This window comes from Protopterus annectens, chromosome 11.part0 (genome assembly GCF_019279795.1).
Source record: "Protopterus annectens isolate FY-2018-M chromosome 11.part0, PAN1.0, whole genome shotgun sequence".
Classification (NCBI taxonomy): Eukaryota; Metazoa; Chordata; order Ceratodontiformes; family Protopteridae; genus Protopterus; species Protopterus annectens.
The window spans coordinates 1,233,282,887-1,233,309,318 of record NC_056745.1 but is presented as its reverse complement, the minus strand read 5'-3'; positions in this window follow the sequence as shown (position 1 = coordinate 1,233,309,318).

Here is a 26,432-nt window from a genome sequence, read left to right as displayed (position 1 = left end):
CCCCATTAGATGGCCATACAGGATGTCCCCTCTGGCAAATCCCTGGAACAGCTGTGAGGAATGCCAGATGTGGGAGTTGTGATAGCTTCCAGGGCTGCTAGCACACACATTAATGTTAATGCCCTGGGATTGCACATGACCTGACAGTTGATGGAGTGAAAGCCCTTGTGGGTTACATAGACCCTACCCTGTTCACCAGGTGGTGCTTTGATGTGGATGTGAGTGCAGTCTATAGCAACCAGTACCTCTGGGTAGTCTGCTACACAGTGGAAGAGGCACATATCGATGGTCCATTCCTCACAGGTGCTGGGGAATTAAATGTGCTCACCAGCATGAGGTAGCATGGCATCCAGGAACTGGTGGAGTACCCTGGATGCAGATGCTTGTGGGACCCCCATGATATCCCCAGTAGGTCTTTGGAATGTACTTGTAGCTAGTATTCTTAAAGCTCCACATATCTTGGCATCCACTGGGATGGGTTCCCCTCTGTTGGCTCTGGGTCTGAGGTGAGGCTGGTATAGCTCAATGAGTTGTTGAAGTATAACCCTGTCCCCCCTGTAGTGCTCTACTATCTCCAGATCATGTAGCCCCTGGTAGGTTACACCAGGTCTGAACACTCTTCTCCTCCGCCCCAGTCTGGGGCGGTTGTCAGCATTATCCTCCTCACCACCCTCAGCCTGTAGCACATACTGATGTATCAAAGTGATAGCAGCCCCTAACATTTTGTTGGTTAAAATTCCCCCAAGTGTGTACACCAATGGTGCAGAGTTTGTGGGAAAAAAACAGACTGAAAGGTGTTTGCACAGTTTATACTATTGTACTGCAGATGCTACCTGTTTGATTGTCTGACTATGATACATTCCACCTGTCAGCGATATTATTTGTACTTGATTGCTTTTATTCTGCTATTTCCTGTTTATTTTTTTTCCCTTCCCATTTCTGCCCATTTTAAGCCCTGCCACACAAACCCACTGCCCAAATGTAAACAGTTCTGCTATTTCTGTGGGATTTTTTGTTTTGTTTTGTTTTGTTTAACAGCCAGTGCATGCCACACAAACCCATTTAGCTAAAGTAAACACTTTTAAGCAGAAATGCCCTCCCCTGCATGCGAACACACTCCCCATTTCATGGAATAAGTAAATACAACCTCAGACACACACCCTTGCTTACCTGTCCTTAGCTAAGCTCAAATGGAAGCCATGGAGCTCCAGTGTGCTTACACCAAGTATGATACACCTCCTTTTCATGTCATCGGCTTCTCCTGCTTACACCACTGCCTTATAGCTTCAACACTGTTAGGTGCAGCCACAGAATGGACTTCCATTTTGTGATTCCATAAATGTTGCTCATTTGCATACCCCACTGCCTTAGTCCCTTGTTACACCACTAGACCAGAGCCTTTCCCCTTAGCAACCAGTGTTACCTGTTATTGTTTTAATTCTGCATGCTACTCATTATAATAGCAAAATGTAGATTTCACTTAAAATTGTCTTTTCACATTTTTTTTATTTTTGGCACAATCTTAGTTGCTTGTTGCTGCGCTAGGCTTAAATGTCTGAAATCGGCCAAAAAAAACTTTGAGTTTTATAATTTTGCAACTCTTTTCCATGCCAATGGCCATATTATTGGCCATTGGCATGCCTAATGATTATAATACATGCTTTACTTTGAGCTGTCACGTCCCCGTTTTGTTTTTTGCAGAAATGTACATGGTCAGTAACTGAACACATTTCTGCAACAGACACTGTTCTGGCACAGATGCCTGCCTGCTTACTGAATCGCTAATTCACCAAATCTGCATGGTTTCCACTAGCAAATGAGTTAATTGGCATTATCCTGTGGTGTCTGTGCCAGAAAAGTGCTAGCTGGCTAGTGCATGCCCCCAGCCTTATTTATTGAATCGCGTGGTGGCCATAGTACGTGCAGAAGCTGCTACACCATTCTGGCATGGAGAAATCCCTTTATTGAATCCTGGGGCAACTCTACACTTAAGTATATAGCTAAGTATATTCCTAGAAACACACACTTGTTAAGATACTAAAAACACACATCTAGCAGCAAATTCCAATTAGTAGTATTGCACACGAACCACACACTACATTATGGGTGAACAAGCACATAGCAGTAGCAGCTGAAGAAAAAATATTGCACCTGGGTATGTAGTATAAATTATAATGGTCAGCTGGGCTTAATATATAATAGATAAAATAATATCACACAGTGAATGGGAAGTCTCAACATCCTGACTTGTCAGTGATCAGACTTAATGTTGGAATTAAGAAGTCTGATCACCTTCATATAAAAATTGTCTTTGAATCTAGTTGTCCTGCAGCTAATACTGCAGTATCTTTTACCCAATGACAGGCTCATAAACAGACTGTTTGCAGGATGAGTTGCATTATTTAGTATTTTGGTGGCTCTCTTTAGGCTCCTCAATGTATAAAGATCCTGGATTGTGGGTAGACTAGTGCCAGTTATCCTCTTGGCAACTCTCACCACTCTTTGCAAGGATTCCTTATCTGTGACCAAACAGCTGCCATACTGTATTGAAAAATTGGATGTAAGGATGCTTTTAATTGCTGATATGATTCAATAAAGTAACACAAATCTGAATGCCTAAAGACAAATGCCTATACTTCATCAGTCCTTTCTGTGTATTCCAATAAAGTTCTTTGCATCATTAAAGGATGAAAACACTTAATACCAGTTCTGTCCAGTATGCGTTTCTTTATTTTTGCCATAGTGAGTTGAGTTTGTTTTAATTTATTTAGTATTCTCTGAGTTTTTCAGTTGTATTATTGTATTATAATAGTGAGTTTTTACAAATTATTGAGTATAGATAACTATTATACCATACAATACTAGATGGCTGCAGTTTTTAAATATAGAAATACGATACTTTCTTTGACATTTTAAAGGAGTGGAAAACCTAGTAAAATCAAATTAATATCAATAATTATTCCATGATATTTACTGAAAAATATGCCTCTGAATGGACAGATGGAATAAGCATATTATGCAGAATAGTACTGCTCCCATCCTCTTGTCTAGGTAAGTGTCTTCATCTGGTGGACTCTTCTTTTTACAAAGTCTCCCAAAGACAACATTTATATATAGACTGTATTTTATAAACCATAAAGAAATGTAGGTTAAAAATGAAAACAGTGACTATGTATTCAACTCCCAAGATAAAAGAAAGTGCTCACTTCCAGTGAAGGCCGTGGGGCCAGGATTGAAAAAAGGCAGTACAAAATCTTTAGAAGAGGAATCATTCCTACCATACGTTTAGGCCATGCTGTGGATGCCAATCCAACATTATTAAAAGGAAGCAATCTACAAACATAAAAAAAAAAAAAAAATGTTACTATTCTGAAACAAACCCAGAATTTCCACACAGAGGATATAACAAGAACAAAACTCTTCTTCCAGCTTTTTCCCAGTTAGGGGTCACCACAGCAAGTCACCTGTCCACTCATGATTGGCAGTGGAATTTTACAGTTTTGAGTTGCCAGCCCAGCACCCAACCTTCCATGGAAGGCACACACACACTCACACCTAGGGCCAATTTAGAGTATCCAGTCCACCTACAGCATGTCTTTGGGATGTGGGAGGAAACTGGAGCACCCGGAGAAAACCCACATGACCACAGGGAGGACATGTAGACTCCGCACAGAAGGCACCCCAGCCAAAGATCAAACTGGAGAACCTCTTGCTGTGAGGTGGCAACGCTAACTGCTGCACTACTGCGGCCGCCCTGAGAAAGAAACTAAAGGAAAGAAATATACATGCATAAGAAAAACCTGTTAAAAATCTACATATAATAATTTAAGATCCTTGATACAACAGATCAGAGTAAGCCATTCCCTAGATAATAATACAATTTTGTTAACCACATAGGACCACTGGACACACAGAGGTGACCCAATAGAAATATTTCTTTAAGTGACTTGCTCAAGGTCACATCATAGGTAAAGGAGGGGGAATCAGTCCTTTTACCGCAAGAAATATAGCTCACAGCCTTAACTCTCAGTGCCAATTGCTAGACAGATGATATAACATTGGGCAACCTGGAAAAGGAAGCAAAAGAAGAAATGCTACAAAATAAAGAAAAAAAGAAACATGGACATGGGAAAGAAAAGGATATCTGATAAGAAGTCTTATTTTTGTAGACGACAAAGAAATACTAATTAATATGAACAATTTGGCCCCAAAGATATTTTAAGAGAAACACCTTGAAAGACATTCAGATATGGTAAATGTTACAATAAAAAAAGATAAAAAATGTAATTTAATTGAAAAAAAAAGTTTAGTGATACAGAAAGGAAACAAATAAAAATTAAAGTGACAGAACAACTGCAATGCAAAGGATTTATTGTGAAATCTCCTATATAAATGCCACAACATGATGGATCAGTGAGTCCCCGTGTGGGGGAGCTGCTGCTTAACAGTTTGGGCCTGTGGAAGGTGCCCCAAAGCTTTGGAAGCTGCATGTCTGTTATATCCTTGGCAGCATATAACCTATACAGTTAAGGCCACTGCAGCAGTGATTAATATGATGAACACTGAAGAAAGGTTAGCAATTCTGTCTGCTCCAGAGAATATGATATTCCTGTTTTTTGTAAACTATGGAATATATTTGAATACAGTCACCTGGGAAAGATGCTTTGTTGTTTTCTTGTGCCCTCCTTGGTTTGGGAATGAGCCACTTTTTTTTTTTTTTTAAAGATGTGATGAGGTATTGATTTTTAAATGTTCAAGGCTAGAGCCTGACACATTAGAGGAGACCTAGTAATTGGCTGCACTGTGGTCTTTGATTAAATCTTTGCCTCTTTCTTCTTCTGTACTGAATAAACATTTTTTTATGATAAAGGATCCAGGGTTTTAATATTAAAATAATAACAATAAAACATGAATGAAGTTATGTAAATCTATATGATATCAAGGACATATTTGTGCATATGATTTTGTTGATTCCTTTGTTCGAAATAAAGTTGTTGAGTTCTGTGTTATGCTACCATTTTTGGATTTAATGTCCTAACAGATATGTATAGCAGCTGACCTGTTTGATTCAGGATATAGGTTTAGCAGTGAATGAAGTTTGTACCAACAAGCTGCAGATATATCTGTTGGACTGATTTGATTAGAAGTATATATCGTAAAGCAACACTGCTACCATTGTTTATCCATATATAACTTGTGTGTAGATTTGGTCTGAAGCCTGTGAATAGTAAATCATACAGTGACAACTAAATAAATCTTTATTCATGGAAACTTAATGGGCTAATCTAGCAAGCTAGGAAAACAGAATTATGGTGCATTTGAAATAGTTATTCTTACAGGCAATGGGTCTATTTTCATTCTTCCCCGCGCTGAGGTATTACAACTGAAGAAAAAATAAATGATGAGAACAGCTGTTTGTAGCAAGACGGATTTCATGTGAATAATAAAATGTAGGTCTTGCTATGCAGCTTAGCATCCAGTTACTGTAATGTTGGGGTTATATTCATAATGCTGAACAACTGAAATGTTGAACTTTATTACATCATCCACAAAATGTCAAAAATCAAAACACCTATGAAATCACAGTTCAGCAGGGATTGGTGTTTTTCCATGATGTAGCAATCTCAGAGTTGGTATATATATTTATATGTATATGTGTATATATATATATATATATATATATATATATGGATCTACTACACAAAAACAAAAGCCCATTACAATGAAACCCAAAACAATGAGATCACATGCACAAAACCACATAACATCGAACACTCACAACAATGAAACTCAAAATCACAAAACTGTAAAACACATACAAAACACACACACACACACACACACACACACACACACACACACACACAGACACGCACACACCCCAAACACCCTAACATAACATCCTACAATAGAAATAGGCTGGGGGGCAAGCCCCCCTGCACCCCCCTACTTTAATATTCTAACTCCGAGATCGCACAGACAGACACACGAGGCAAACTCACACCCACACATTGCAGTCCCTCACACACACACACCCACCACAGTCACAACACACACTTACACAAACCAATACCCCTCAAAAATATACTTACACATCCATACTTACCTGCACCGCAACACCAGAAGTGCTAACTCAAAATCCCGTAAAGTCGGGATTTTGAATTTCGCACTTCTAGTCTTTCGGTGTTATGCGGTTTCGTACATCTGGTCTTGGTGTTCTGGGTTTCTGATTTAATTATTCCTGCCTGGTCTAGTGCCATAGATGTGTTTGCCTCATTCACAATCGTGTGAGTATTGTGATTTACTGCAGGATCTGTGTTACATAGCTACTCATACCCAGAGCATTCATTAATTTCACTAAGTATTGCCAATAAAATCTACACTTAAAAAGTGACATCTATTTGTTACATCTGTTGCTTTCCATGCCTGTGTTTGATACATTTGTATTGTTTCTTCAGCTTCTTTGCTACAATAATTGCTGATTCCACTGCTGTTTCCTCCTGTTGATGCATTAGTTACTATTTTTCCAGCCGTTGTTTTCCAGTTGGCTGTAATTCTAGACCACCTGTGAACTAAATCTTGTAGTTTGCATTCACAGTGGTAAAATAACTGTGTTTTGCTCCAGGATCTATTTACAGAGCTCCACTCCACAGCTCTGTATTTTTTAGCATTTCTGATTGGTTTATTCCCTCAGTTCTTCTCTTATAACTTGTGCTAAGCTGGTCTTGCCTAGGGTCTTTGAATAAAGTTTCAGAACAGTGGGGTAAGCCCTGAGTGAGAAAAGAGCTATATTGATGTTTGCAGTCTTCAGGCATTCAAACAACATTTTTCATCAAAAAGGGAAAAAATCTGAGATGAGTCGGCTGCTTACATAAGAGCTTTTTCTCTACAAGGAGTTTTGCTAAATCAAATGGGCCACAGTACCCAAATCCTGTAACTGCAGTAATCCATGCTAAGTACAAGTAAGACACTCAGAGCTGCAGTAAGTCACACCTAGCCCAAGAAAACCTGTTTTTAATTTTTAGTTTTCTAAACTGACTAACATAGCAGGTAACACCATTTGATACCTTTCACCCCCTGCAACCAAATACCTCCCCTTGGAGTTATAAATACCCTACAGTCTTCAACTCTCCTGTCAAAGCAATGGACGAGGACTTCCCCACAGTGTCTTCTATCTCATGCTGTCTGATGATCACTTGTTACTCAAACAGCATAATACGTTTATTTTATTTATTTATTTATTTGACATTTCTTGACTGGGAATGTCCGACTGAGCCAGAGCCCTTTTTCAGTGGATGCCCGGGGCAAAAAGCTCCATAATACTACATAGAAAGTTTACAAAAGTAAAGTCCACAGGAAAAGAAAAGAAGTTAAGTGAGAAGGAGTTACAGAATAGAGTTAGAGAGAGCAGTAGGAACACAATGAGAATGTGTGAGGGGGCCAGAAGTAGAGCAATTTAGAGGTAGAAGTGAGAAAAGCAGTAAAGAGGTTGTCGTTAGAGAGGTCAGAGAGAGTGGGATTTAGGGGTGCTATTAGAGGAAGGAAGTTCAAGTTTTAACAGTGACATGGAGTGGACAATGTGTACAAAATATACTTATGTAATGTGCTTCTAGGTCAAAATCTTACACATAGACAACCAAAACATCACGATCATCAGCAGTGTACCTCACAACACAACACAACTCACCATGACACCCATATGACACATAATCCATCATATACCAATATACTAAAGACCTCTAAGATGAAACACAGGCATGAAACACCCTCTGCAATATTGACAAACTAGATAGCCTATCACCTCAAATAGCAGAAGTCTAAAAGTCTTAGATGCCTAACCCATAAGACAGACATCCACCCAAACAAATATTCCAATAATCTGAGTCTCCATTACAACACATACAGATGTACTTCTTACCTGTCTGAGCAAGGGAGGAGTGATGGTCAGTTGCTTGTCTGGTGTCAGTATTCATCAGATTATGTGTGCCCTCAAGTCCTTAAACAGCAAGTACCAGTATGACTGACTCTTTCATAGTACATGTGGGTGTTAATGAGTTGAGCTATACCTCTCTGGATTATATGAAATGATACATAATGGAGCTTTTTGACTACATTTTCAGGCAGGTTTTGTCTTTCAGCTTTTCCTGGTTAGGGTTCACCACAGCAGAGCTCCAATCTGCTAATGATTGGCAGTGGATTTTTACAGTGCCAAGGTGCCAGCCCAACACCGAACCTTCAGAGAAGGCACACCCATTCATGCACACACCTACCTGCATATCTTTAAATGTCACTTGACCATGGGGAGGACATGCAGACTCAACACAGAAGGCACTCCAGCTGAGAATCGAACCAGAGAACCTCTTGCTGTGAGATGACAATGCTAACTGCTGCACCACCGTGGCCTTGTTACATTTTTAGGCAGGTATGAGACTGTTATTGAGCAGCATCCTACCTTCTTCAAGGATGATGCCACAAAATAAACAAAAAGTAATCAACTTCAATAATTGTCTTAGCATTTGGTGTCATTCAAAAGGGGTATGATATTTGTCAGCCTGGGAGGACATAATCGACTGACCACTCTTCTTTACTAGAGATGATCTGCACCTGTCCTCTCTAGGTTTTCAAGTATTGGGTGACACATTCTCCACCATAATTCTTTTTTAGGCAATGTCAATCAGATATGCCTACCAACATAACTGCAAGAGAAAGGATAATATGAAGGTGTTACTGATCAATGCTAGGAGCCTTAACAACAACAAAAAAAAAGTACATTCCCTCCAAACCCTCTACACGTTGGAGTTTATAGATATCTGCATAGTGACCAAGACATAGTTTAAATTAGCATAAGCTTGCAGTGCTAGAATGCATTCCACATATGTAGATCAGCTACTATGCAGGTAAAGGTGTCTAAATGTTTATCTGGAAGAGTCTTACATCTAGGCTCGCTATGCATCCTGATGCATTAGAACTTTTTCATATCCACTTCGCTATCAGTAAAGATCCTTACTACATTATAGGCAGTTATAGATCTCTCTTTATGAAACAAGATAGGCACAACACCTTCTTACAAATACTGGAATCACTCAGCATTAAACCCATTAGCATTTGCCTGGGTGACTTTAACTATCCCACTATAGACTCAGAAACCTACACTACCACCAGTGTGCAAGTGTAGAGATTCCTGGACTTTGTTATTGCAAATGCTCAGGAATAGCTAGTAAGAGTAACCACTCATGGAAACAAGATCCCTGACCTTATTCTTACTAATATGGGTGAGAAATGCTCCACCTCCCCTCCACACATATCGTCTTCACTCATCAGGTTAGAGCATAACATTTGTTTCTGTTGAAATAAAATTGAAACCTGAGAACCCAGCAGCAGCCCCTAGAATCTTTAGAAATGTATCCAAGGCAAACTGTCTTCTTCTAAGCGATAGTCTGGCAAGTTTCAAATACCCCCACCCCCAAACAGGCCTGGTAAACTCCACTGAGTATGCATAAATGTACACCAGTAACTTGCACTAACATGTGAACAACTACACAGAAGCAGTTGTGTCCTCTAAGAACAAGTGCAGGACTAATCACAAAACCAAACCTCCCTGGTGGACCCACAACATTAACCAGCTTTACAATAAAAGGAAGAGAATTATAGCCAAAACTCAGAAGGGTAGCTCCCAGTTGGATAGAGCCAACATCATTAAAATAAATAAACAACTAAATAGTTTAATTAATATCACCAAATTCAAGTCTGAGGCAAAGTTATCCACCCAAACAAAGGGCAACTATACAGCCTTCTCCGGCTATGTTAGCTACCTCAAGAGCTCTACTCAGTAATGTGCTAAACTCATTGTTAATGATAACATCTACACTAAATATGAAGACACAGCAAACCTACTAGCTAATAAATTCAGCTGTTTTATCCATTATTATCTCACAACAAATTCCAATAACTGTCACTCCCCAGCTTTCAGACAGAGCCAGGTATTGAAAGTACTTTCAAATGCCAGGAATACAACATCCATAGGCCCTTAAAATATCCCAGGATGATGTTAAATAGGAAGAAATGTGATTTATCTGAACTCTGTAACAATGCTGTTCAACCTTGGCTTCCACACAGACTTTGTACCAAGCAAATGGAAGACAGCAGCAGTCATATCCCTGGACAAGGGAGAGGCATCCACTGACCCAGTAAATACCAGCCTGTAAGCCTGACCAGCCTCCATTGTAAGGTCGTGGAAGGAATCATCATGGATATAATCAATAAGGACATATGCAACCTCCAAACACTGGAACCATCCCAGTTTGGGTTTGTCAAACGCAAGGCTGGCTTACGTATCCTAGCAGGCTTCTTTGAAAGAGTTACCAAAGCAATGAATGAAGGCAAAATCATGCACACCACTTACCTTGACCAAAATATTTGACACAATAACTCACTCAGACATAGTGGAGAATTTTACCCATCCATAAATAAACCCCTACATCACCAGCTGGATTGCCAACTAGCTCACACATAGGATTCAAGAGGTTAAAATGGGGGAGCTACCTTCATGAAAAGACTGTCACCAGTGGAGTCCAATAAGCACAGTGCTGGGACCTCTCCTGTTTGACATCTATTTCTCTTAAGTAAAGGCAAACATTAAGGGTCTCTGGCTGACAAAGTTTATGTATGACTGCAAATTACAGAATTCATTGAATCCCCCAAATGACTCAGCCATTATATAGGAAGGCTTCTCCCAAATGAATAGATGGAGCCAGAGCCATGGACTAAAGAACAAATACCAAAAAGTGCATTATTGTATCCACTGGAAAATTTACTATCTTTGGGAAATTACCACATTTAGAATACACCCCTAAGAGCCAACCCTGTAGTTTGAGATTTAGGATCATATATGTACAGTGACCTGTCAGTGAAACAATATTTGTTCGCAGTGGTAAAAAAGTCCTTCTATATTGCACAGCTTATAAACAAAGGGATAGCTTCCAGATCCAGGGATGTCACTGGCCTCCTTTAGTCTGCTGTCATCAGCCATTTGCTAAGTACACTGCTCCCTTTGACATGTATCTGGTCTGGCATATGCAACAATTTAAATGCCCACAGATGAAAACACTGGGTCCAAAACATATGCCATACATGGACCTCCTCAAAACGCTGTCACTGTATAGCAGTATCCTACAGGCTGCTGAAAGGCATCTGATCTTCTGATCCAATATATAAGATCTACTAAACATCCACAAGTCAAAAGGTATAAAAAATACTAAATCTAGGGACCTAAAACTCTTATGCAACTTAAACAGAACAGTTTGGAACAGGTACATTCTTAGAGTTTAGCATTACTTTGAAACAGACTCCTTATCATATCTCTTAACTGTGTAGATTTTTGCAGAATGTCCTGACTGTTGTTTTTTTTTTTTTCTGTTTCTCTTACACTTTGTTGTAAAGCAAAATCTGTTAATCTAATGAAGTTCTAAGTTTCTAAGACCAATATTTAAAATCTGTATTTATTTTTGGGCCTTTGCTCCACCATTATTTTTGACTCTGTCCAGATTTCCTGCACTAAGAGGTTGGGAGGTATACTCTCCATCAATGTAAAACAAAGTTTATATCTGACCGTGTTCAAGCATAACTTGAAAATATGGATGGGAATGAAGAAATTTGCTCCAGGACTACCTGCTGTACTGCTTAAAGACAGAGTCAGTACCCACATGCTCTTTCCTACAATAATTACTGAATAGTATTACCTAGAAGTAACCATTGTTTCATCCAGAACTTTTCACTATCCTATGAGTATTATATAAATATAGACCTTGTAATTTGGTAAGGATAATTTGAACTAATGGGATACTTGATTAGGCATAGAATGGACCACAAGAGCAGTTAGCCTACTATTCACGTATAAACCTATGAACCTATGAGAGCTTTATCAGGAATTTTATACAGCTGGAATTGAATAGGATTTAAAAAATGAAATTCAAGACTATTTCAGTGCAGCAAAATTGCCAAAGGTAAATAAATATCAGGTAAGCACATGAATTGTCCTTATGGGTACAGAAGATATATGTGGAGTGATGAGAGGCCAGACATTGTGTAAAAACACAATGAGTGATTTACTACCTACAGAAATTTGGAGCATTATTATGGGTGACGTGATTTCCTATTTGATGAGACTATTTCATGAAGTTCTGGTATCAAAGCACATATCTTCATCATCATTCATTTCAACTGCCCACATCTTCACACAATGTCCACATTTTTGGCTCGTCTGTTCCTCACAAAATCTGTGGTTTTTTGGCAAAACACTGAGAATTGAAGTCACTGCATAATGACAAAATATTTAAGTTTCAGACTTCATATCCTTTAGTAAATGCATGCTAACACAAATGATGTTATTCTAGCACCTTTCTAAGTTTATAATAGCAATATTTTAAATCTATCCCCATTTTTGGCCATTTTGTTCCATTTTCTGTAGGCTTTGCCTAGATATTTTGTGCTAAGAGGTTGACAGGTATGTCAACATGTAAGCATGAAGTAGCAGTGGTACCCTGCTTACCTTTTATGGGCAATATAGTACTTAATCATGATTGCAAGTTAAGTCTCTTGTTGCATTTACCCTGACTAAATATGATTGCAAGTTAAGTCTGTTGTTGCATTTACCCTGGCTAAATATGTAATGGCACTGATATTAATGATAATGTGAATTTGCTGGGGGGCAGCAAGCATTTGATAATATTCCGAAGAAAATGTTAAAGAAAATCACACAGGGGAAATGGAATCGGTTGCTAATTGTAAGCTGTGATATGAAAAGGGAATTGGATAGATTTTTATAACATTATTTAACATGGATGTTATTAGCTTTTAAGCTTTGTTTAATTTTGTGGATTTAATAATGTCGATTTAAACTGATAATGTAGCCCATGTTAAAGAACATGGAGGTTAATCCTTGTCATTCTGCCTATCGTGAGGGACATGGCTTGGTTGCCCATTGTGCTCTGTACTTTCTGTTGTGTTTTTAGAACCAATAGCAACAATAAAGGGTTTGAAAATGCTGAAGATTACATAACATTTCTGAAAGTACTTACATGGGACTAATATAGTTCAGTGGTTATGTGGAAAGCTAGAGCAAGAACAGATATGATCAACTAAGTAGATGGAAGCATGACCGAAAAGATGTAAAGAAGGAACTCAAGCTTCTCATATGAGATAATACAAGACTGAGATGATATGCCTCCCAAGTTGTTATAAGGGTGGGCTCTACAGGTAACGCAAGGTTAAGAGATGCACCTCCCACTATTATAAGGGTGATACTGCAGATAACAACAAGGTTTAGATAATGTACCTTCTATTCCATTATAAGTCACTGAAGGTAACACAAAATTTAGATGAAGTACCTCTCAGAGTATTGTAAGGGTAGGCAATAAGGATAACATAAAGGTTTATATGATTACTTTCCATGGTGTTATATGGGTACCACTGGAAATAACACAAGATTTAAATGATATACTTCTCAAAGTGTTATAAAGGAAAGTGTACCAGTGATAACATAAGTTTTATATGAAGTAGTTCCCAGGGTGTTATAAGGGTGACACCAGATATAACACAAGTTTTATATAATGTACCCTCATGGTGTTATAGGGTTGGGTACTGAGGATAACATAAGGTTCATGTGATGTATCTGCCAGGGTGCCATGAGATATAACTCAAGGTTTAGATAACAATTTACATTTGTTAACCAGGTAGGTTCACTGGGCATGCCCTTTTCAGGGGTGACCTTGGAACAACTTCAGATTAAACGACTTGCTCAAGGTCACACAATAGACACATGAGAGCTGATGGAATCAAATGCTATACAGCTCACAGCCTTACCCCTTTTAGCCAACCGTCAGATTAACGGTGTCATCGGATTTAACCAACATTTAAACAGTTAGATGATGTAGCTCTCAAAGTGTTATAAAGGTGGGCACTGATGATAATATAAAGCTGAGATGGTGCACCTCCCACTTTTTATAGGGTGTTATAAGGATGTATATTCATGCTCAGTGGACAACTTGCTGGACTTCATTTTGTAAGCTTAGCAACTTTTGTGAAGTCAGATCATTGTTGATCACTGAGAGTGGGCAGTGGTTTCTTTTCATGCAGATGAATGTTGGGATGAACATTGGAGTTATTGGCCTGTTACCTTCTCATCTCATTCATTACAAATTGATAGAAAACATCTTACATGGCAGGCTTGTGGAACTTTTGTATGCTAATGCACCCTTATTCCTGGGATGCTGCACAGCTTGGCTTCACATAGCACTCAATGAGTCTTGCTTGTACAACTTTTATACAACTAGGTCACAGCAGAGATGGAGAAAAGGAACTCTGAATGTTGAGTATCTAAAAATTGTGTAATTAAGGCACTGCCAAAACATCTGCATTAAATATTTATCTTATTGCATAAAACTAACTTTTTATTGAGGATTACTATAACCTTTCCAATAAGCATAAATGAATGTTTCTCTCAGAAATCAAAATGCAAGCAAAACTAATGTTCATTTCTAGCATTAATTTTTCAGCTCTTGCAACTAAATCTGTAGCACTTAGACCTAAAAAAGTGAGAGTAGAGTTAATACTCAGAAAAAGAGATAGTCTCTAGATAATTAAAAGTGAAAGTGCCAAGTCAGCTGGAGTAATTCTTAATCTTCTTCTTCTGCATGATACAACATGGTATAATATGGTACAAGATAAAATAATCTCTTTCTTTAGACTTGATGCAGGAGTGGACATATAAAATAACATTAACACTCCCCTTGATCTGTGCAATGCAATGAACTGCATTGTAGCAAAAAAGTAATTTATGACTTCTACTATAATTAAACACATTTTTCAGTGTGACTTCACAATCTTGTTGTTTTAGTATAATGCTGAAACACAGCATAAAAGAATTATTTAATTTAATGTTCCATTGCTTTGTATAAGGGATAAGTTTAATCTTATTTTCTCTCCCTCTTTCTCTCTCTGTCACTGTAACACAGACACAGACTAGGGTGAGCACGCTCACACACACACACACACACACACACACACACACACACACACACACAGAACAACACAAGCAAGCCCATGCATATATAATCAAAAGCATTTTCTACCATTCCCAGTTGGTTCAACATGTTTGTTTTTTCTATTCTCACACTGATCATTGAGAGCAAACATGAGTTTCTAAGTTACCAATCACAAACCGGCAAACGTTAACTCTGTGGTCGCTGTTTTTCATAGGAAATGGAAGACTACCAGTGTGGTGTCTATATGTGTGCCATATATCTACAAACACATTGCAGTGAAAAGATGAAACAATAACCTGATTTAGTGCTTCCATCTTTTAATTCAAATCTTGAATTAAAAAAATGAAAGTGCTAAATTGGTGATTCTCACTGCAGTGTGTTTTTCTTGGATTTTTGGATCTCTGATTATTTCTTACAGGATTTACAAGTGTTTCTGACACACAAACACACGCATATGCACACACACACACACACACACACACACACACACACACACACACACACACACACATGTTGCAGATTTTATCTTGAAGTTAAATTTAATAATGTTCAGCTCAAATCGTAACTTTTATAATTTAAATGTTTTCAATATGTGTAATTTAAAGTACAAATAAGTATGATGATATCTAATATGTGGAGATACTTTTCACATTAAATGTATTGCTTTCATTTCAGATTCAAATGACTGTCTGAGATGTATTGAGACATACTGGCCTACTCAAAAGCAAGACAAGTGTATTGCGAAAAGAATAGATTTTCTGTCCTTTGATGAAGCCCTGGGAACCACTTTGGCAGCTCTGTGTATATTTGCTGCAGCTCTATGTGCTTCCATTCTGTTTGTTTTTATTAGAAGTAAAAACACTCCAATTGTAAAAGCCAACAACAGAGGGCTCAGCTATCTTCTGTTGTTTGCTCTCATCCTTTGTTTTCTTTGTTCCTTACTTTTCATTGGTCAGCCAGTGACAATTACCTGCATGTTACGCCAAGTGGTTTTTGGAATTAGTTTTGTTCTTTGTGTATCATGTATTCTGGCTAAGACAATGATGGTCATCATAGCATTCAGAGCCACAAATCCAAACAGTAACATGAGGAAGTGGGTGGGCTCTAAATTATCTAATTTTGTTGTGTTAATCTGCACATTGCTACAAGCTGCAATTTGTACTGCTTGGTTGATTAGCTCACCTCCATTTCCAGAACAAAATATGACAGCACAGAGTGGGATAATCATCCTTGAATGCAACGAGGGGTCCACTCTGGCTTTCTGGTTCTTGTTGAGTTATATGGGCCTCCTGGCTGTAATTAGTTTTCTTATGGCTTTTCTGTCTAGAAATTTGCCTGATAGTTTTAATGAAGCCAAATTTATCACCTTCAGCATGCTAGTCTTCCTCAGTGTCTGGTTATCATTCATACCAGCTTACCTGAGCACCAAAGGGAAGTTCCTGGTAGCTGTGGAAATATTTGCAATAATATCATCCAGTGCAGGTTTGCTTATCTGCATTTTCATTCCTAAGTGTGTAATTATTTTGTTAAGGCCAGAAAATAACAGCAGAAACTATCTAATGAGAAGGGATAATAACATAAAATAATTTATATTTAAATGTTTTCATTTACAAAGCCAGTATAACCCATGTAACTAAATCAGTTGCAATCTACTTAAAAGATGCTTGAGCATATGTTGTATATGTAGAAGATTTGATTTCATTCATTTATGACATCAATATTGTAATTTCATACTGTATAACAGGGAGTGTACTTTAAACAAAATCCTAGAGTACTAAGAAGCTCAGAAGATAAGATGCCAATCATTGCATTATGATCAATTAAAGATCTGCTTTATACTGTCTCTTACCTGTCAGCTAATTTATGGTTCTTTTTAAGGTAGAAATACTAGAACTTAACATTATTAAATAAAGCTTCTTTCTTGTAATACTTATTTATTATATAATCTCACATCTGCTCATAAAACAAAGTTGTGTTTGATTATAAGCTTATAGTGGTTACCACTTGGTGTCTTTTTAATAGATAACTATTAAATAAAATATATAACCACTTTGTCATTAGTTTTGCTAATAATGCTGTTTCATTGCACACGACTTGCAAAGCAGTGATACAGGATTAGACCAGTAGAGGAAACTTCACTTTATAAAACATATAATATGCATAAATTCAATTCCTAGTGCAGTGACAATTTCACAAAGTTATTAGGACACACAGTATCCAAGTGTGTGTGTGTGTGTGTGTGTGTGTGTGTGTGTGTGTGTGTGTGTGTGTGTGTGTGTGTGTGTGTGTGTGTGTAGAGCTCACAAAGTTCTTGTAATGTGTCCCTGCCAACCCTACAGCACTCTACAATCTCCAGTTTATGTAGCCCCTGGAAGGTTACCCTGGGCCTGAACACTCTTCTCCTTCTCAGCCTAGGCCTATTGTCTGCAGCACCAGCAATACTGGCTTCACCCTCTAGCACATACAGATGCAACATAGCAGAGCAGCCCCTAGCATTGTGTCAGTTAAAATATCCAAGTTTCTACTCCAATAGTATTGAAGTATTGAGGGAAAATAAAAGTGTAAGCTATATGGATACTTTATACATTTATTGAATAGGTCCACTGTGTGGGATTTGCTAATTAAGATGTAATTTACCTGATTAGGCTGTAATTAGCATAATTTAAAACACCTGCTTGAGTGCTCAGTAGTGTACTAAGCGTACCTTCGTGCAGTTGCTTGCACCATCACATAAATAAAGTGAGCATAAGCAAAATTTATCATTTTTATCTCTGTTTTCCTGGTAGTGCACAAATATGAAACGTAGATAAGCTTGTACATCCTATACTCAAAACGAGGACCATCAAGACTGTAACCCTACACATATAGGTGCTGCCACAGGAATAGTTGCATAACAAGTCTTTTATTACTCCATTTCCCATAGGTGCACTAAATGATCCAAAGTGCAAACATGTTAAGTAAACAAAAAAAGAAAAAAAAAAGAAAAAGAAATGAAACTGACACATACCGCAGATGTCATCATTCACTGTTGACATCCATTAAAAACATAAAAAACATGTAGACCCCTACATGAAGTGAACATATCTACAGGGTTACTGTTTTTTGTGATTCAATAACTCTACTGATTTTTGGCCTCATTTGCATAATGGCCGTGCTAACAGGCTGCATTCTACATGGTTAGTAGCCATGTAAGCAGGGTAACTGCATGGGAGAACAATGTAGTAAACACAAGGCAGGGTATTACTTTACCTATATATGTGATACATAACCCATTATGCTTACAGTGCATTATAATGCTCTGTTTCAACAGTTTTAAACATTATATCAGCCTGCATTATGTATAAGTTTATTTTTCATTTGGGGGTGGGGGAACCAAAGGTGCATTTATGTCATGGCAGTTAAAATGACATTTTTTTTGAGAGAATGATTTTCTAGCATCCACGGTGTATACTTAAGCCATAATATATATGTGGTGTTACCCATTATGGCCAATTCTGTCAATATTTCAGGACTTTTACTTACCCTTGTTTCCATGTAGATTCCTGATCTTGGAAATTTTCTGCGTACATTACCAACACATACACAGAGTCTACACGGTTTCGTTTTAGCTTGCTGGATGGGTCAGTCATGCTGATTTAATCCATCAAACACTGCTCACATGAAAAAACTTTGTAAAAAAGAAACGAGCCGGCATCAGGAACACAAAGCACAATTTATTGCTGTTTACTGTAAGCGCTTTTGAAAGAGTAGATACTCCAACTTCTTCAGACAAACTCTAGGACAAAAAGACATGCTTTATATATTATAAACAATTAGCCAATCAAGCAATCATACAAATTAGGTAGGCTCCAAGCCCAATCAATGTTAAAGTTTCAAACAAGTCATAAAACCGGAGTGTCATAAGCAAATTACATTCAACAAGAAAAATCCATCAACGTTCTTACCAAAAGGCACTTTTTAAAAACTAAGACATTCATAAAGAATCACATAACATTATAAAACATTATAAAAACCATAGCTGTCTAACAAGTAGTAGAGAGAGAGAAGTGAGCAAATGCTTACGGAAAACCCAAGAGATGCTGCAAATATGTTTTCAAAGAATGGTGCTTTCCTCCTTGGCTACTGCTGTTAAAAATCTTTGTTAAGACGCTTCTCCTTGTTTCTTCTTTAAAAGAACTTTTATTAAAATGATTTAAAACAAAAAACAAAATGAAAGCTACAACCTAACCATTTGAAAGTTAGCGTTGTAACGCAAAAAAGAGAGATGAGCGCTTTCGGTTTATCAACCTTCTTCAGATCTGCTTAACATTTGTAGCTACTTCTATTTATATTCATGCTGCTGACTTAGAGTCATCCCCCACAACCAATGGGAGACTCTATGCTAATTCTTGGTGTACTTGTCATCCAATCTGATGTTCTGGTTCTTATTTCTTGGAAGCCAATTACATTCTTCCATGCAAATATATTTTAATAAATCTACCAATGTTTATTCATTCCTTTCTCTCACCTAATTTGCTATTCTTTTCCTTTTGCTCCAATGGCTTGTGTGTATCCTGTTGCAAGATGCAGGCTTCACCTTTTTATGTCATGTTCTTATTTGCCTTTTGTAAAAACTAATCACTCTCCCTGCATAGCATTTTTCATGTATTTCGCCTCTATATTGGAGGCGTCTGTCTGCCTATAACAGAGCTACAACAACAAGACACAAAATAAAAAAAGTTTGTGATTTATGATGTGAGTTAGCAAGTGCATTTATGTAGTTAAGTAAGCGCTATCAGTTTGAAAGAGACCTGATGACATGGAAGTAAGAGCATTTACAAGAAAGTGTTTGATCCTATGTTTTAAAACAAAGGAGAAAGCCACTGTACTTGTGGTATACCTAATGAAGACAACTCGTGAAAGAGAAGAGGTTGTACCTCTGTTATAGGAACTGTATAAGAACTAAACTAGTTAGTTGGAACTGTTATAAAATGTTGGTTTGTTATACTGAATTTTATCTATTGAAGGCTGATAGCCAAGGTGCTAAGATCGAATAAATTTTTATACTGTGGTCTTCTGCTCTTTTGGTGGTATTTTTTCTTCAAAGCTGCTTTTTTGTTGTTTCCAGGACAGACAGGTCTCCTTTCAAGAGAACTGAAAGGGCCTATCATGGAAAGAATCCCTGTCACCCTGATTTTGAAGACCCCCTGTGATGCGTGGGTGGTGTCTCCCATTACTACTTCTCCCTCGGCACCTAGGGGAATAATCACTATGTGTGTCTTTGAAAGCTCCCTGAGATTTATGGAACCACATTTTTCCTCCCTTTTGGGTAATGTCTAGAAGGTAAAGAAAAATGGACTCCTATGGCAGAAAGAGTTTTTTCTTCTTGCTCACACCTGGTCAGTGTGTCCTTGACTTTCAGTCCGAACAAGGATGAGCCATCGAAGGGGGCATTTATAAATGAAGATTTAAAGGGCTCTGCAAAGTCACACAAGAGCATCCAAGAGTGTCTCCTCAGAAAAATTCCTGAACCTCCTGCTCTACTCACTCCATCTGCTGCATTAGAAATGAGCCTCATGGAGGAGTTAACCTTAGAGTTTAATGTGGACAGCTGAGAGGAAACTTTGTCTGATACCCCTGCAGCTACTGCGCCTTGGAGAGTATCTCCTTGCTCCTTTAGGACATCTTTTTGTAGTCTTGTAAAGTGCATCAGATAATTCAGCGATCTGAGTGTAAAAGCCACTGAAGAGAACATGTGCTTCGCATATCTGTCCATTGCACAAAATTCCTTGTTCGGCGGATGGACAGCTGAGGATGTTTCACAAAGTTCTTTCTTGGTGGCCATAGCCACCACCATAGCATCTACTGCAACACCTTTAGTATGGAAATCTTTATTAGAAGGTGCTGTGATAATTATTTGGCCTCCAAGAAATAGGTTCCACTGCATCTGCAGACTCCCATTCCTTTTGACTAACTAATTCCATGAGCTCATCAAAAGGTGGAGACACCCAAGAGGTGGAAGGGTGAGACCCAAAGGCTTTCAGGTAGACAGACTCCTCCTCTAAAGGGTTGATGGACTTCCAGCCGACTCTCTGCATAAGGATGTCCAGGATGTCTGTAAATGAGAGGTCTTCAGAGGGTGACCTTGGGGATCCTTCTGACTCATCGTGGACTGTATCAGAGGTGACTGACTCCCCTGGGGAGTCTAAATGCTTCCTCCTGCAAAGACTCTTGCAAGGGACCTCTTCAAAAGGGTATTCTGAAGAGGTTTCAGAAGGGGGGGGTTCACCTGATGGGGTATCCTGAGGCCTATGGTCTCTGTGTGCCTGTGGATGATGTGGTGCCGAGACAGACGCCAGTGGTTTTGGGGGAAGAATGTCAGAACCTAAGAGCAGAGCTGATTGAGGTGACATCACACTCTCCTCATCACCTCAAAAGCCCCCCCTCCCCTGATCCGACAATGCCTCTGGTTCCGAAGGGCCAGAAAGCATCCAAAGAACCAAGGGGCTTGGCTCTGAGGCCAATATAGGAGCTGAGCTCACCCAAGCTGAAGCCCTGAAAGGCAAGGTTGGATCCAACAAATGTCTGATCTGACTCCTCTCCCCAAACCTGACAGGAGAACTTAGGCTCCTAGTCTCCCTAAGTTTAGATGGAACTGAGAATGTCAGAGCAGATGTTGGGACTGAAGAACTCTGAATAGGTCTTGGTGCCAACATTTCCACCACAATAGGTCACAGATATTCAGGCTCCAAGGACCTAGGTCGGCTCAGAGGAAGAATCGATGTTGAAAGGAAGGTTTTGGTCAGTTCCAAATCCCTCTGGGTTGGAGTCGATAGCAGTTTGGCCAGCGCTGGTGTCCTTAAGCGTCTGTGCACCACTCGATCTACATCATCATCTGAAAGACTCCTGGAGGACTGAGAGGAGGGGGCAGGAGATCCAACCTGTTGTAGGAAAGCTGACCTTAAAGTAGTCGAGACCGTACCAATTCCGGCTACCGGCTGTGTAATTCAAATTCCATCGGCACCGATACTGAAGGAGACAATGTTGAAGATTTCTCAGGCCCAACATTCTTCGGGTCCAGAGAAGTAACTTTAGTCAGCTTTTTTGCTGGCTCTGATTGGCCAGAAGAAGGCAATGACCTTTTCCCAGATTTGTCAGATTTGGCTAAAGGAAATTTGGTCAATTTAGAAGTACCCTGACCTTCTTTCAAATGCTTCAATGAAAGGGGACTTTGAAAAACCTCTCAATATAAGCTTTTCTTCCTCTCAAGTAGCACTCTAGAACTAAAAGTGTGGCAAATGGAAGAGTCTTCTTGCAGATGTAAAGGCCCAAGGCAGTATACACAAATAGTGTGTCCATCAGTGATGGACACTTTCTGGTTACACTTCACACACTTTTTAAACCCAGAGGGTTTGACTTCTTTATGTTCCTTGGACATAATCAGTCATCTAACAGACAACAACAAAAAGTATAAGAAAAAAATGCATAACTACTCAACAGTCTAGTAGACAAATTCAAGCCTCCATAATACTACATATAAACTTTTTTTTAAGGCAACAAGAGAAAGATTCAAGGTTCAGCAACTACAGAAGAAGGAAAGGGGTGGCAGTTCTCTAACTGAACGGAAGCTGCCTAGCCAAAGGGGAGTAAGAAAGATAGCTCTCTAACTTACAACAGGCAACAGCAGCCCTCTAACTCGAACGAGTTCCCAGTTTGTTAGAACCAAGTAACAGAAGCAGTAAAATTCCCTACGGCACTCTAAATTAAATGAGTGTGTAAAGTGCAGGAAAGAGATAGAAAAAAAGCCCTCTAACTAAAAATGGGCTTTAAGACTAAATTCAAACTGGGATAGGGAGTAACACAGGCTTAGCAAGACAAATGACAGCCAGAAAAGCAAAACAGACTAAAACATGAATAAAATGTATTTGTTAAGTATTTAAACCTCAAGAAAAACTACAAATATATAAATAGTTATAAGAAAAAAGATCAACTTAGCCACAGCCAAAATGGAAGCACCCAATCTGTTTAGCGGCAAATCTGGGGAGATTTCGTAGGGCATGATGGGATAGGGATACATTCATGAGCCAGTGGAAGACCTCGAGCTTTAGTATACTGCCAAGTCAGAACCGATGATCAATTCCGAACCCACCAGTGAAGAATGAAGGCAAGATAGGACAATATCACATGAATTGTTATATCATCACCAAATGATAACCACAAGACATTATTTTATTATGTAAACAATCTCAGAAGTACCAGACAGCATTGCACTAAACTAGTCATGGCATTACCCACTGAAACATTGAGCTATAGCTAACATCCTTGCAGACTTCCAATTCTTTGAATTTCTAAACACGAATGCTATGATCTATTATCTAGCTGCCAAACCCACAAATACACTTCTTCAAATCCTCAAATAAGTATATTGTATAGGTTTATAGGTGATTACTAGGCTAATGGCTCAAGAGCCTTTAAAAGCCTAGCCAATAATACTCAGGAAATGGCAATATTATATCTTAATTCCCCAGCTTTGGGATGAGGTAGTATCGGGGTAGTGGGTCTTTGGGTATTGGAGCCTTGAGTCATTTTACAGATGCTTTTGCCCATAAAGGACACGGGCAATACCCCGGGAGTGAATGTATGGTTCTACATGCATTTATCCAAATTCTTTTTGAAGATAGTGAGGGATGGGCTTTGTTTTATGAAGATGGGAAATTTATTCCCTAGATGAGGTAGCCTTTGGGATAAGAATCTGTCTTTCCAGCAAGTTCTGTTGGAGTCACAGATAAGGTTCAGGTCCATAGAATGCCACTCAATCTACTTTTAGGGGCGTGCTATCAATATTATCATTTGAAACTCATTAACTGAAGGGTAGGATTACACGGTTTTAGCATCTAGTCTCAGACCATGGTTTTCGTACCAGTGGTTTGTCATTTTTAGGATTGTTTATAGGATGCCAACATCATTTGGGGATTCGATGATTGCTCTGAGCTTACAGTCATCGGCAAACTTGGTGAGCCAAAAGCCCCCAACATTGGCTTTCACTTCAGAGACACACCACTAGTAATATGTTTCTTATCAGGCAGGATTCATGTATCTGGACAACATATGTCCAGTCGGTCAGCAAGTTTGCTATCCACCTGATGATGTAGGGGTTTATGCCTAAAGCAGTAAGTCTATTAATGATCCCTAAGTGGGGGGATTGTATCAAAAGCCATGGCCCTGATGACGTTCTTAAAGAAGTCCACCAGCTAGAGCAGGCAAGATCTCCCTTTGACAATGCCAAATTGGGTCTCATCCAGTGTTTGGAGATGTGTTATGTTGTTTTTGATCAGGTCCATGATAACTCTCTTCATGGCCATGCAGACAAGACTGGTCAAGCTTATGGGCCTGTAGTTCCCTGGGTCATTTGTTAGGCCCCCCTTGTGCAGAGGGACTACTGTTGCAGTCCTCCATTCCTCTGGGAAAAAGCCCTTCTAGAGGTTGTGGTTAAAGAGGGTTTATAGTAGGCCTGATAGAGCTTGTTTTAATCTATTTAAGAAGCATCCTGGAATGTTATCAGGACCCATGGAGGGTGTGTTTTTGGGTTTAGCATGTGAGTAAGGACCTCTTCCTTCATAATGACTGGTAGGGGATTGCTGCATTTATTTATTTGGGTGTAGCAGGAGTTGATGGGGGAGAAATGTGAACTGAACTTGTCAGCTAGCAGATTTGCTATAATTTCAGGTTGGGTGTAAGTCTTGCCATTCATGATTAACTTGGCACACTGCTGAGTGTTTCCCGTAAAGTTACAAAAATAATTAATAAAGCCTTACGTTCTCTTTCACCTGGAAGATTATCTTTGCCTTCTAGTTTGCTTTGGCAGATTTGAAGAGCTGTCTAATTTGTTTGCTTAGACTGGTGAGTGTCTTTTTGCATTGTTTTATCCGTTCCTTCTTGGCCTTGGAGAGCATTTTTTCCTTTTGTTGAATAGTCTATTTACGCTAAGGGCCCAACAGGGTAGTTTATTTTTGCCAGTAATCATAGGTTTGACTCAGACAGGTACTGCCTCTTCTATGCAGCTATGAATGTGATTGTGGGCTCCCTTTTTAATTTCGAAATACTGAAATCCCGAATTTCAGTATTTCGAAATTAAAATACCGAAGTCTTGAAATACCGGTAAACCAGAAGCACAAAATTCAAAATCCAGAAGTGTGGAGAATTTTAATTAGCGCTTCTGGTGTTATGGTGTGTGAATGGTAAGATGTCAGTTTGAGTATGCATGTATGTGTATGTCTGTTGGTTAGGGGCTTTAGTGTCTGTCAATGTGTGTTTTGACTGTGATGTGTGTGAGGGAGGTGTGTATAATGTGTGGGAGTGAGTTGCTTGTATGTGTCTGATTGTGAGATCTCGGAGTTAGTATATATAAGTAAGGGGGGTGTGGGGGTGGTGCCGCCCACATGGGGGGTGCAGGGGGGCTGTAGTGTAGGATATTATATTTGAGTTGGGTGGGAGTGGTGTGTATGTGTTTGTGTGTGCTGTATCTGTAGTGTAGCATCGGGATTTTGAATTTCGTGGTTTTAGGGTTTCGGTGTTTGGTGTCTTCGGCTATGTAATTTCGAAATACTGAAATTCGGGATTTCAGTATTTCAAAATTACATAGTGAATCCATGTGATTGTACAGCACTTTTGTGTACATCACAGAGTAGGCCTTAGTGTGATCCATGTTTGGAGGGACTTGGAAGTTTAAGAAGCTGTCACATAGCTTTAGGTAATTGGCCTTTGCAAAGTTCTTAATAGGTTTAGAGTTTGATATGGATTCTCAGTTAGTTTTAATACTAAAGTAGACCATTTTTGGTCATATCTTACCAAGGAAGAGTTAACTCGTGGTAGGCAGCAACCTCCCCCCATGTTCATAAGTATCAGGTCTAGGATACTTGAACCTCTAGTTGGGTGCTAACTATTTGTTCCATGGTGTTTGCATTGATGAAGTGCAAAAACCTCTATGAGCAAGTAAATTATAGGTAATATAAGTCTCCCAGTTTATGGAGGGATTTTTGAAGTCATCCATAAGTATGGTATATGTTTAGATATTCCAGTAGGCGTAGGTAGGGAATCTGGTTTCCAAACTCATGTTAGGGAATCTGTAGCTAGCAAGGGTATGATAGGGGGTCGCAGCTATGGTTAGTTGAGTGTGGAGTAGCTCAAGCTAGTCACGTTGTTGGACCAGTCTTGTGGTGAACATGTCCATTATGAACACTGATACCTCTCCCCTTTGTTTTACCCTGAGCTGAGGGAGATTGAGGCAATAAAACATTCTCTGATGTTTGTGTTGTTTTGTCCTGAATAAATGTTGCTTCATGTTTGTTGTAGTTAACACTTTCAATGAAGGGTTTTTAGAGCTGTAAGAGTGGTTGCAGTAATGTGCGCATA